This window comes from Cornus florida, unplaced genomic scaffold, assembly GCF_030987335.1.
Source record: "Cornus florida cultivar Cherokee Brave unplaced genomic scaffold, ASM3098733v1 CherokeeBrave_3.0.0_Hap2_Chr01, whole genome shotgun sequence".
NCBI classification, from domain to species: domain Eukaryota; kingdom Viridiplantae; phylum Streptophyta; class Magnoliopsida; order Cornales; family Cornaceae; genus Cornus; species Cornus florida.
The window spans coordinates 27,986,042-27,995,896 of record NW_026775571.1 but is presented as its reverse complement, the minus strand read 5'-3'; the positions used below and the strand labels follow the sequence as shown (position 1 = coordinate 27,995,896).

General features: G+C 34.0%; 1 long non-coding RNA gene across 1 annotated transcript; it reads right to left on the bottom strand.

Annotated features, from left to right (window-relative positions):
- Nucleotides 1-8,156: 8,156 nt before the first annotated feature.
- LOC132281006 (uncharacterized) lies at nucleotides 8,157-9,031 on the bottom strand. Its single transcript, XR_009471715.1, has 2 exons — nucleotides 8,767-9,031; nucleotides 8,157-8,679 (listed from the first exon to the last, which is right to left on the bottom strand). It is a non-coding gene; the product is annotated as an uncharacterized LOC132281006 (long non-coding RNA).
- Between the last annotated feature and the right edge of the window lie 824 nt (nucleotides 9,032-9,855).

The window sequence follows — 9,855 nt, the reverse complement described above, 5'->3', positions numbered from 1 at the left end:
ACACATGTTCTCTCTTCCAATTAAAACTCAATCCTTTTTTTTTTTTCTCCAAAATATTATTATACTCGGTATAAAATATGTCCCTTACTCTTGTGTCACTAATACAATACATTACAAAATAATAATAATAATAATAATAATAATAATAATAAATTAAGTGTTCATATTTTCTTAGTAAAAACTGTTTATCTTCTATTGTCTAAACGTTTCATAAATAATCATCAAAAATCAATCCCATTATACCACTTAATATAGTATCTTTTAGTATGATAGCGATAAAAAATAAATTTTATATTTTTAAATTAATCATTATATTTTTTAAATTTATATCAATTTTTTATCAAATATATTTTTATGTTTTTTGTTTTAAAAATTTTACAATAAATAAATATTATCAAAAATATTTTCAATTATTATTAAAAATATTTTATAACAAAATACTTATTTTGTTTTAAATTAAAATAAAATATTAAAAATAAAATGGATATCAAACATGTCCCAAGTAAATATAACTGGAAGAGTAATTTTTGTCCATTGTGATATTTGGGCCAACTCATAAAAGTTACTGTCTTTATCATTTATTCGCATAAAATGTAAGGAATAATTCTTCTTTTTTGTATTCTGCCATAAAGAGTTGACTAATGTCCCGTCGTTATGGATCATTAATTTAAAACTTCAATTTATATAAAATTTTCAAGAAAAATGTTAAGAATGATGGTTGTTTCAAGAAAAATAAGATTCCAATTGTGAGCATTAAAATCGTCCCTTTTTTTTTTAATAGGATTCATACACAGCATCGAAATTCAAAGCATCAATCTTCCATTTTAATTAATTACTTTGCACAAATAATTTCAAATCTGTGCAAATAATATCAAATCTCACGTATTTATCTAATCTTCTTCTTAGAAACATATTTATCTTTTCTTCTTATGACAACTTACATTAAAAAGATTGATACAATGAGATTTGTTCTATAAGAAAAATGCAGACTAATCATTTAACTTATTGTCTTCTAATTAAAGGTAAATTAAAATTTTGGCACGTGCCTATTATTATTTGGACATTGTGTCGAAGCTTTTGTGACCATGTAAAAGGATCCGAAAAAATAAAAATTGACACGTTGAATAACCAATTTACCCAAAGTTACTTCCTTTTGATAAACCAAAATACCCTTTTTTTTACTTTACTTTAAAACTAGGGTAAATTTCACTGACACCTCCGATAGTTTGGCCAAATATTAGTCTAAAATATCTTTCAAAAATAACTATCAGTTAGGTCCAATTTCGCTTTTCCGTCACTAGCTCCGTTAAAAACGTGGGAAAAGACATGTTTGCCCCTAATTTTTTAATCAGATTTAATACAAAATATCAAATAAGGTAAATGACTTTTATACCCCTCATTAAACTCCCACCTACCCACTCTCCCGCCAATACACAAAGACACTTTCTCTCTCCTCTATCTCTATCTGTATCGGACGCTTGTCTGTCTCTCTCTCTTCTCTACAGATCAAAACCACTCTCTCATTTCTCTACAGATGAAACCCATTCTTCACCTTTTCTACAGATCAAAACCACTCTCTCTCTTCTCTACAGATGCGACCCATAGATTAACAAAAGCATGAAACCCTAGCTAGTTTCAGAGTCGTAATTCTAGAGTCCATATTTCATACCATCAAAGCCTAGTTCCAGAGCCATATACCTTTCATCCAACTGTGTACCGTCGATCAAGTCCATTTCAGGTCTTTTTTATATACAATTGACCCATTTCAGAGTCGTTTGCACGTTAATCTCAGGTTTTGTTTTTTTTCCAAGAACCCTAATCTAATCATTGCTATGTTATTGTTTTGTTTTCTGCATGTTATTGTTTTCTTTTTTGCATGTTATTATGCAATTAAGATCTTCTTTTTTCGTGGAATAAGATGGTGTAATTAACCCTAATTCTAGCAAAACCCCCATAATTAATTAGGGTTAATTGATGGGGCTTTTGCTGGATTAACCCTACTTTAGGTTAATTATCTCTGAAATCACCCAAAATTAGGGTTTATTAACTCAAATTTTGGGTCATTTTAGGGTTTACATTTGGGTTTACTTTTAACATGTTTATTTTTGTTGGATTAAGGTTTGTTGATTGTTAGCAATTACTTTTACCATTCTTTATTTTGGCTATTAGCAATTAGTTTTGTTTGTTAGCATGATTATTTGTTTTTTTTTATTTTTTTATTTTTATTTTTTTTATTGGCAGATTCAAATGGCATCTGATACTTTGCATGATATCATTGTTCACTATGAGGGACACATATATGTCATAGGGAACATTAATCCTGATAAGTATAGTTATTTGTCACTGAATACTCATGTTACCTACTTGCTACGTGATGAAGTGTGTCATGAGAAAGGTTCTGTGGCATTTAATATTTATTTTCAAATTCCTGATTGTACTGATAGAATGTTGCTAGAACTAGATGAAGATGTAATTATCATGTTTGAGTTGATGAAGGGCTGTAAGGATATAAATGTATTTGTTGAAGTTGCTCAGTATTGTTTAGCTTCATGTAGTAATGGTGCAGGCTCTAGTAATGCCTTTGAGGTGGGAGGAGACAGTGATGTTGAGGAAGTCATTCCAAATGAAACAGTGATGTCAGATGAGGGGAGTGATGAGGAGAGGAATGATAAGATGAATGATGATAGAAATGATGAGGGGAGTGATGATGGTGAAGGAGATTCTCAGTATAGTTTTTCTGACAGTGATGATGAAGAGTGGACTGGTGTTCATGAGGGAGGGAGAGCTAATAATTTGGGAGATGACAATTTGGATAATATTGAGTTGGAGAAGGAGACTTCAGACCATAGTGATGGTGAGTTTTCTGATTATGGTGAGGATTACGATTTCAGTGGAGAAAGTGAAAGTGAGGAAGAAAGAGAGACATGTGAGAGTCAAAGTGGAAAAAATAAAATTAGAAACAGAAAATATAGAAATATAACTATGAAGTATTTACACAGAGCTTTGAAGGGAAAGCCATTTAAAAATGGTGAGGGGGGTAAAATTGTATTTGAGAAGTACCATCTCTTTGATAGTATCCACCACTTCAGAGATGTCTTGGTAGAATATTCTATCCAAAAAGGTTTTAAACTTGTGAGGGAAAAAAATGAAAGGAAAAGAATTACCTGTCACTGTGGGAATGCAGGCTGCAATTGGGGAATTCATGCAATCCTATTGCCTGACAAAATGTCTTTTATAATAAAAAGAGTTTGCCCAGAACATTGCTGCATCAGAACATTTAAGAACAAAGGTGTGACTTCTACATTTATAGCAAAAAAGCTTCTAGACAGGTTCAGAAAAAATCCTGACATTTCAATAAAGGATTTGAAACAAGAAGTTAGAGAGAAATTTCTTACAGTTGTTACTGATATAAGTTGTTGGAGGGCTAAAAAGAAAGCAAAAGAGGAGATTGAAGGGAGTCATACTGAGTCATATGGAAAGCTATGGAAGTTTGCAGCTGAGGTGATGAAAACAAATCCAGCTAGTTTAGTGTTCATAAGGAAAAATGCAGATGAGCCTCAAAGATTTAAGAGAATTTTTTTTATCATTTGCTGCATGTCAGAATGGGTTTGTTAATAGGTGCAGAGCATTTATTGGTATTGATGGATGTTTCTTGAAGGGACCTTTTGGGGGTACTTTACTTAGTGCTATAGGACTTGATGGAAATAATGGGTTGTATCCATTTGCTGTTGCCATTGTTGAATCTAAAGGAAAGGATAGTTGGAAATGGTTTTTAGATCACTTGCACAAGTTCCTTGGTGATACAGCTGGAGCTATTCCTTGGACCTTTATGTCAGATGGGCAAAAGGGAATTTTGGGAGCTATTTCTGATATTTTTCCACAGCCACTAACTAGGAGATGTTGCAGGCATATCTATGCTAATTTTAAAACAAAATATCCTGGTCTGAAGTATAAAAGTATATTCTGGGCAGCTGTAAATGCATATAATCAATTAGAATTCAAATCTGCAATGGGGCAACTGCAGGCAATCTGTGGGGGGGGGGGGGGGGGGGTTACAATTGGTTGATGGAACATCCTTTAGCGACATGGGCTAGACATAAATTTGATTGGTTGATGGAACATCCTTTAGAGACATGGGCTAGACATAAATTTGATCCTAGGGCAAAGTGTGACTTTGTCACCAACAATCATGTGGAGTCATTGAATTCTTGGCTTGGGAATATCAGACAAAAGCCAATCACTGGAATTCTGGAAAGCATAGCAAAAAAGCTGATGTCCAAGTTTGGTAAAAGATTTCAAAAGACAGTAGAGTGGACAAATACAATAGTGCCAAAAGCTAGGAAAAAATTGAACTCTAACATCTCTAAAGCTGCTACATGTGAACTGATTTGGCCTGGTGGGAATTTGTATCAAATTACACAAATGGATACACACATGTCTTATATTGTGAACCTAGGTGAGATGAGTTACCGTTGTGGGGAATGGCAAGTGTCTGGAGTGCCTTGCAGGCATGCATGTGCAGCTATTACACACACAAGGCATGATTTTGAGAGTTTTTATTCAGATTTCTACAACAAGAGTACATATGCAAAGACTTACAGTACTTTTATACATCCACTGCACCATGACACTATGTGGACTGAGGTTGACAAAGCACCATTGGAGCCACCAGTTCTCAAAAGACCAATAGGCAGACCTAGAGTGAAAAGAAAAAGGGAAGTTGGTGAACCAGAAGCAACTAGAAGGTCAAGTGTTATCACTTGCAGCATATGTGGTGTGTTTGGACACAACAAGAGGGGATGTGAAAAGGCTCCTACTGCAGCACAAGTAAAAGCAGCAAAAGCAAATGCAACAGCAAGCCCATCATCATCAACAGCCCCAACAGTAAGGAGGAGGAAAAGTGTACCAAGAAGATCAAGAAGGATTGGAGCAGCAGCACAAGGTTCTCAGGTATTTAATTCATCTCTTAAAGTTTTGATTTATATTGTAAAAATTTTTTTATTTCAGTTTATATTTATATTGTGAACTTTTGTTTTCATTTCAGGGTTCAAGAAGTATGGCAGCAGAAACAGCAGCAACAACACCAATAACACAAGGCATTCAGGTATATAATTCATATATGTCTGATATTATTCATTAAAACGGGTATAGGTATAAATTATGAAGCTTTGTTTTCATTTCAGGATTCAACAAATAGGGCAACATAAATAGTAGCAGTACCACCAATAGCACAAGGCACCCAGGTATATTATTCATATTTGTCTGAGATTATTCATTTAACAAAATAATTTATAAAGTTTTGTGCATTTCAGTTTATGTTTATATTTATGTCCTTGTTATTCAGGGTTCAACTTCAATATTTATGGAACCAGCAAGAGCAACATAAGGCATTTAGACTCCATGTTGCACCACTCTACCTCTTACAACAGGAATTAGGACATAGTCTATGGTAAACAAGACTTTTTGCACAGTGCTAACATAATTTTTTGCACAAGCTAAATTTCACACACAGCACAGTTTTTTGGGTTATGCAAGTAGATATGGGGAATACTTTTGGGTTATGCAAGTAATGATATGCAATGGGGAATACCTTTTTGGTTATTTTGAAAGTTTTGTAATGAATTTGAAGAGATATTTAAACTTAGCTATGTGGCTGTTGGTAATGGATTTGAAGGGATGTATTTTTTGGCTTTTAAAGTTTGTGATATTTGATGGATTATATTTTGATCTGAAAAATGGTTTTGACTTAGTTAAAGGCTGTATGCATGCTTTGATATTGTAGTTGTGTTGCATTACTATATACTGATTATAAAATAACACTAATTATTTTATTTAGATAGAAAGACAATGGACATTGTTAGGACAGCTATAATACAAATGCCCATGCTTGCATACATAATTGACCTCATCAAAGACATTAAACCATCTATAATGTCATTCCTAATTCCATCATTGACATTAGCAGCATTCACATTAGTAATAGCATCAGGTGCAAGTACATCCTCAAGACTCAACCATCTAAAGTATGCGCATCTTCCATTATAACAATTGTAGAAGTGTCTTCCAGGATTTTTGTCTGAATGAAATACCCTCAATGCTGCTCTTTTTCCACATGAACATATTTTAGTTCTGAACATTGGCAACACACACTTAATTACCCTTGTTTACTTGAAAATATACATGTTACAGGTTAAAAAATATTGGCATTGGCAATTACATATTCAAAAATATAATTTGTAATTATAGGTTAAAAATATTTTTCAAAATATCACCCTCAAATTTACATACATTTTTTTTTCTTCACATTTATGAGGTTCAAATCAACAAACAATTATAAAGGAATTACTTGTAAAAAAAAAATTGTAATTACAGGTTACAAACAAAATTACAATTTCACAAAAAATTTCTTACCAAATGCACACCTTATTCCTTTCTTTGGAGCCTTCAAGCATGTATGAAGTGCAAGCAGTTCACGCATGTATGAAGAAGTGCAGTGTGTATTTATAATGCAACTACCAACGGCTACTTTGGAGTCATTTCATTGCAACGGCTACTTTTTGAGCCACTTTTGGAGCCAAGGCAACTTTTTCAGCCACTAATTACTTTTGGAGCCAAGATATACGATGGCTGAAGCGGTTAGTTGATTTCAATGGCAAAGAAAGGTAAATATGTCATCTGAACGAGGGTAAATATATCATTTTAATCATTAAAGAAATAATTAAATGGGTCAAACCAAAGTTAAAGGGTAAGAATGTCTTTTTAGATGTAAAAAGTGGTCTGACACACCTGTCAGCTAACTTTTGGGGTGTGAGTGAAAAACGGAGCAAATGTTTGTAATGTGAGTGATAGTTATTTTTTAAAGATGTTTTAGATTGATATTTGGCCAAACTACTGGGGGTGTCAGTGAAATTATCCCTTAAAACTATATTAAGGATTTAAATTGGTAGACTCAAATACGTGTGTCTTGATGTTTGGGCCATGCATAACTTCTATTAGATCAGCAATTATCTCCTTGGTTCTGCCCTTTTGGAATCGGAGTCGGGGCTCCAAGCACATCTTCACACTATGGTGAGAGATAAACCAAATCTAAGCAAATTCTAGCCCACTTATGTCTAGGCCTTAAGAAATTTTTGCTGAATGACCAATGAGATTATGAGATATTTTTCTGCATTTTAGGGATAAAATGGAGGTTCCTTCAAAGAACATAAGTGGATATTTTTACAATAAGTAATTAATTTTTTTTTTTTTATCCTAGTAAATTAAGGGAGAAAGACTCGAACACATACACACTCGCTCAAAGAGATGGTCACTAACTCATCTCTAACTAATAATATATAACCAAACTCTATATAATCATCGTCGCTCATCAGCCATGACATATTCTTTGAAGCTCCCGCCACTGCAACTGGAAGCCTTGATGATTTCCTACTCCATCATAATGATAGAGTGTGAGAGACCTTATGAGAGAGAGTATTGACAAAATATATTAGGGTTGGGAGAGAAAAATAGTGGCAAAAGATAAGTGAGAGGGGGTGAGTTTTAGGCATTTTAGTTATTTTCTCGTTGAGATTTTTATGAAAAACTATTTAAAAAGGAGGGACAAATATGATATTTCATAGGATTTTTTTAACGTTATTCCGGCTCTAACTCTTACAAAGAGTTATTTCATATCTATCTACAATTAGGCCTTATTTAAGGGTGTATCAGTACAATTAACCCAAAAAAAATTTGGTGCAGGTGCACTAGAGATTTTAGTTCCCCGTAAGTTGGGTTATTAATTAATGTAAAAAAAACTTGTCTTCATAAACAAAAGGGTTAAGTGCAAAAAACCCCCCGATATATAGAGTTTGTGCAAAACTAGTCCATACTTTTTGAAAATGTGCATGCAAGTCCACAAAATTCAAAAAAGGTGCAGAACTAGTCCCTCAGACCACTTTTTGACTTAAAAACCCCATTTTACCCTTTTTTATTCCTATTTTTCCCCTCACCCATATATGGCTCAGCTTGGCTGGTAGTGGCTAAACGGCTCAGCTCGCCGGAATGTCCACCACTGTCTTTGCTCTTGAATGGATTTCACTGTTCCCCCAAGAACTAAACCAGATGCAGTTCTGCAATTTGACAATTAGGGTCACTCACTTTGCATTCAACATTACATATGTGTGATATCATATCCTCCTCTGTATTTCTTGAGATTATCTAAAGGATCTACCCTTACAGTATCATCTGATTCTCTCGCAGGTTTAAACATATGCTAGCAAAAACCAGAAACAAAGAAAACAGAGGGAAAACAAATCCAATTCACCCAAAAACAGAGGGAAAACTATATACTACTCTTTAAGTCGCGAACGCCTCTTTGACCTCCGGCAGTGGCTCCGCCTCTCTAATCTTGAACTTCCAGTTGAAGTACCCAACCATCTTGTAATTGTAGCTCCCAATTTCTTCAACTCTCTCACTTCACTTGAACAGAGCCGCAAAATCCCTCTATTTATGTGATGAACAAACCAACCTATTCATTCACAAATCCCTCTTTTTTCGCCCGGTGTATTACGATCATCAAATCGTAATCAAATCAAATACTAAATCCCAAATTTTCACTATTTGGAGGAGATGGGGGGAAAAATCAATTTGTTGTCGCCGTCGTCTCGTCACCTTCACCGGCGCCTTATAACACAACTTCACCTGAAACAACACCATTTTTGTCAACGGCGGGCAATACAGAGACCACCTTCTTTATCAACATCGAAAGCGCCGGAAATTAGTGCTCACCGTGGGATCCTCCTCACCGAGCACTGCCTTGCTCGTTAGCAACAGTCGCCTCTTCATCGCGAGTCGCCATCCTCTTTACCGCCATCGAAATTTTTGTTCCCTGTTTCGAAGACCAGTCATCGTGGGGTCTCTTGAAGGCTTCGAAAAGGGAAGCCTCCATTTCCACGACCATCCGAACCAGCCAAGCTCACCGTCGTTCCTCCGTTGCTGGCCGATCCTCATTGCCGTCCCCGTTGTTGTAGCAGTGCGGTACTTTCCCCTTCGCAGAGATATATACTCATAATATATATATATATATATATATATAGATATGACCCAAGTACCTCTGTTGGCTACAAGGGTGCTCAATTTTTTTTGTTTTTTTTTGATAAGTGGGTAAAAGGGTCATTTTATATGGCCTAAATTTATAGTTATTAATTTATTCAATTGAAGTGAGGGTATTATTGTCATTTTACACCACACATGGACCTATTTGCACCAAATTGATATTATATGGGGTTTTTTTTTACCACATAGGGACTGATATGCACTATATCGATAGTAGATGGGGTTTTTTGTACTTTACCCTAAACAAAACAATTCAAACCTATGCATTCTCATTTATGTATTTGATCTCCTTTTTCAATATCCTGCGTGAATGAGAATCATGTTTGACCAGGGTTTTTAATGGGTAAAGAGCAAATAATAATAATAATAATAATAATAATAATAACATATAGTATAAATATAGTGTATATAACAACCCTCCAATTCACATACCACACCAATTATATAAATGTTGTCCAAAAATACGGTTTGACTATACAATATACTATAGTATTATTTAGTTAAATATTATCTGAAAATATAATGTATATATATATATATAATTATTATGATAGTCTATATATATAATTATTATAATAATCTATATATATATATATATATAATTTGTTATTATATATAGTTTAATATAATAAAATAAAACCTATAAAATAAAAGAACCTGATTAAAAGTCGAGGCTAGAATTTGATTCTATGTCCTTAAGACAGATTCGCCTCGCTATGATGCTAACGGACTCAGTAGCGTCTATCTCCCAAGATGCAACGA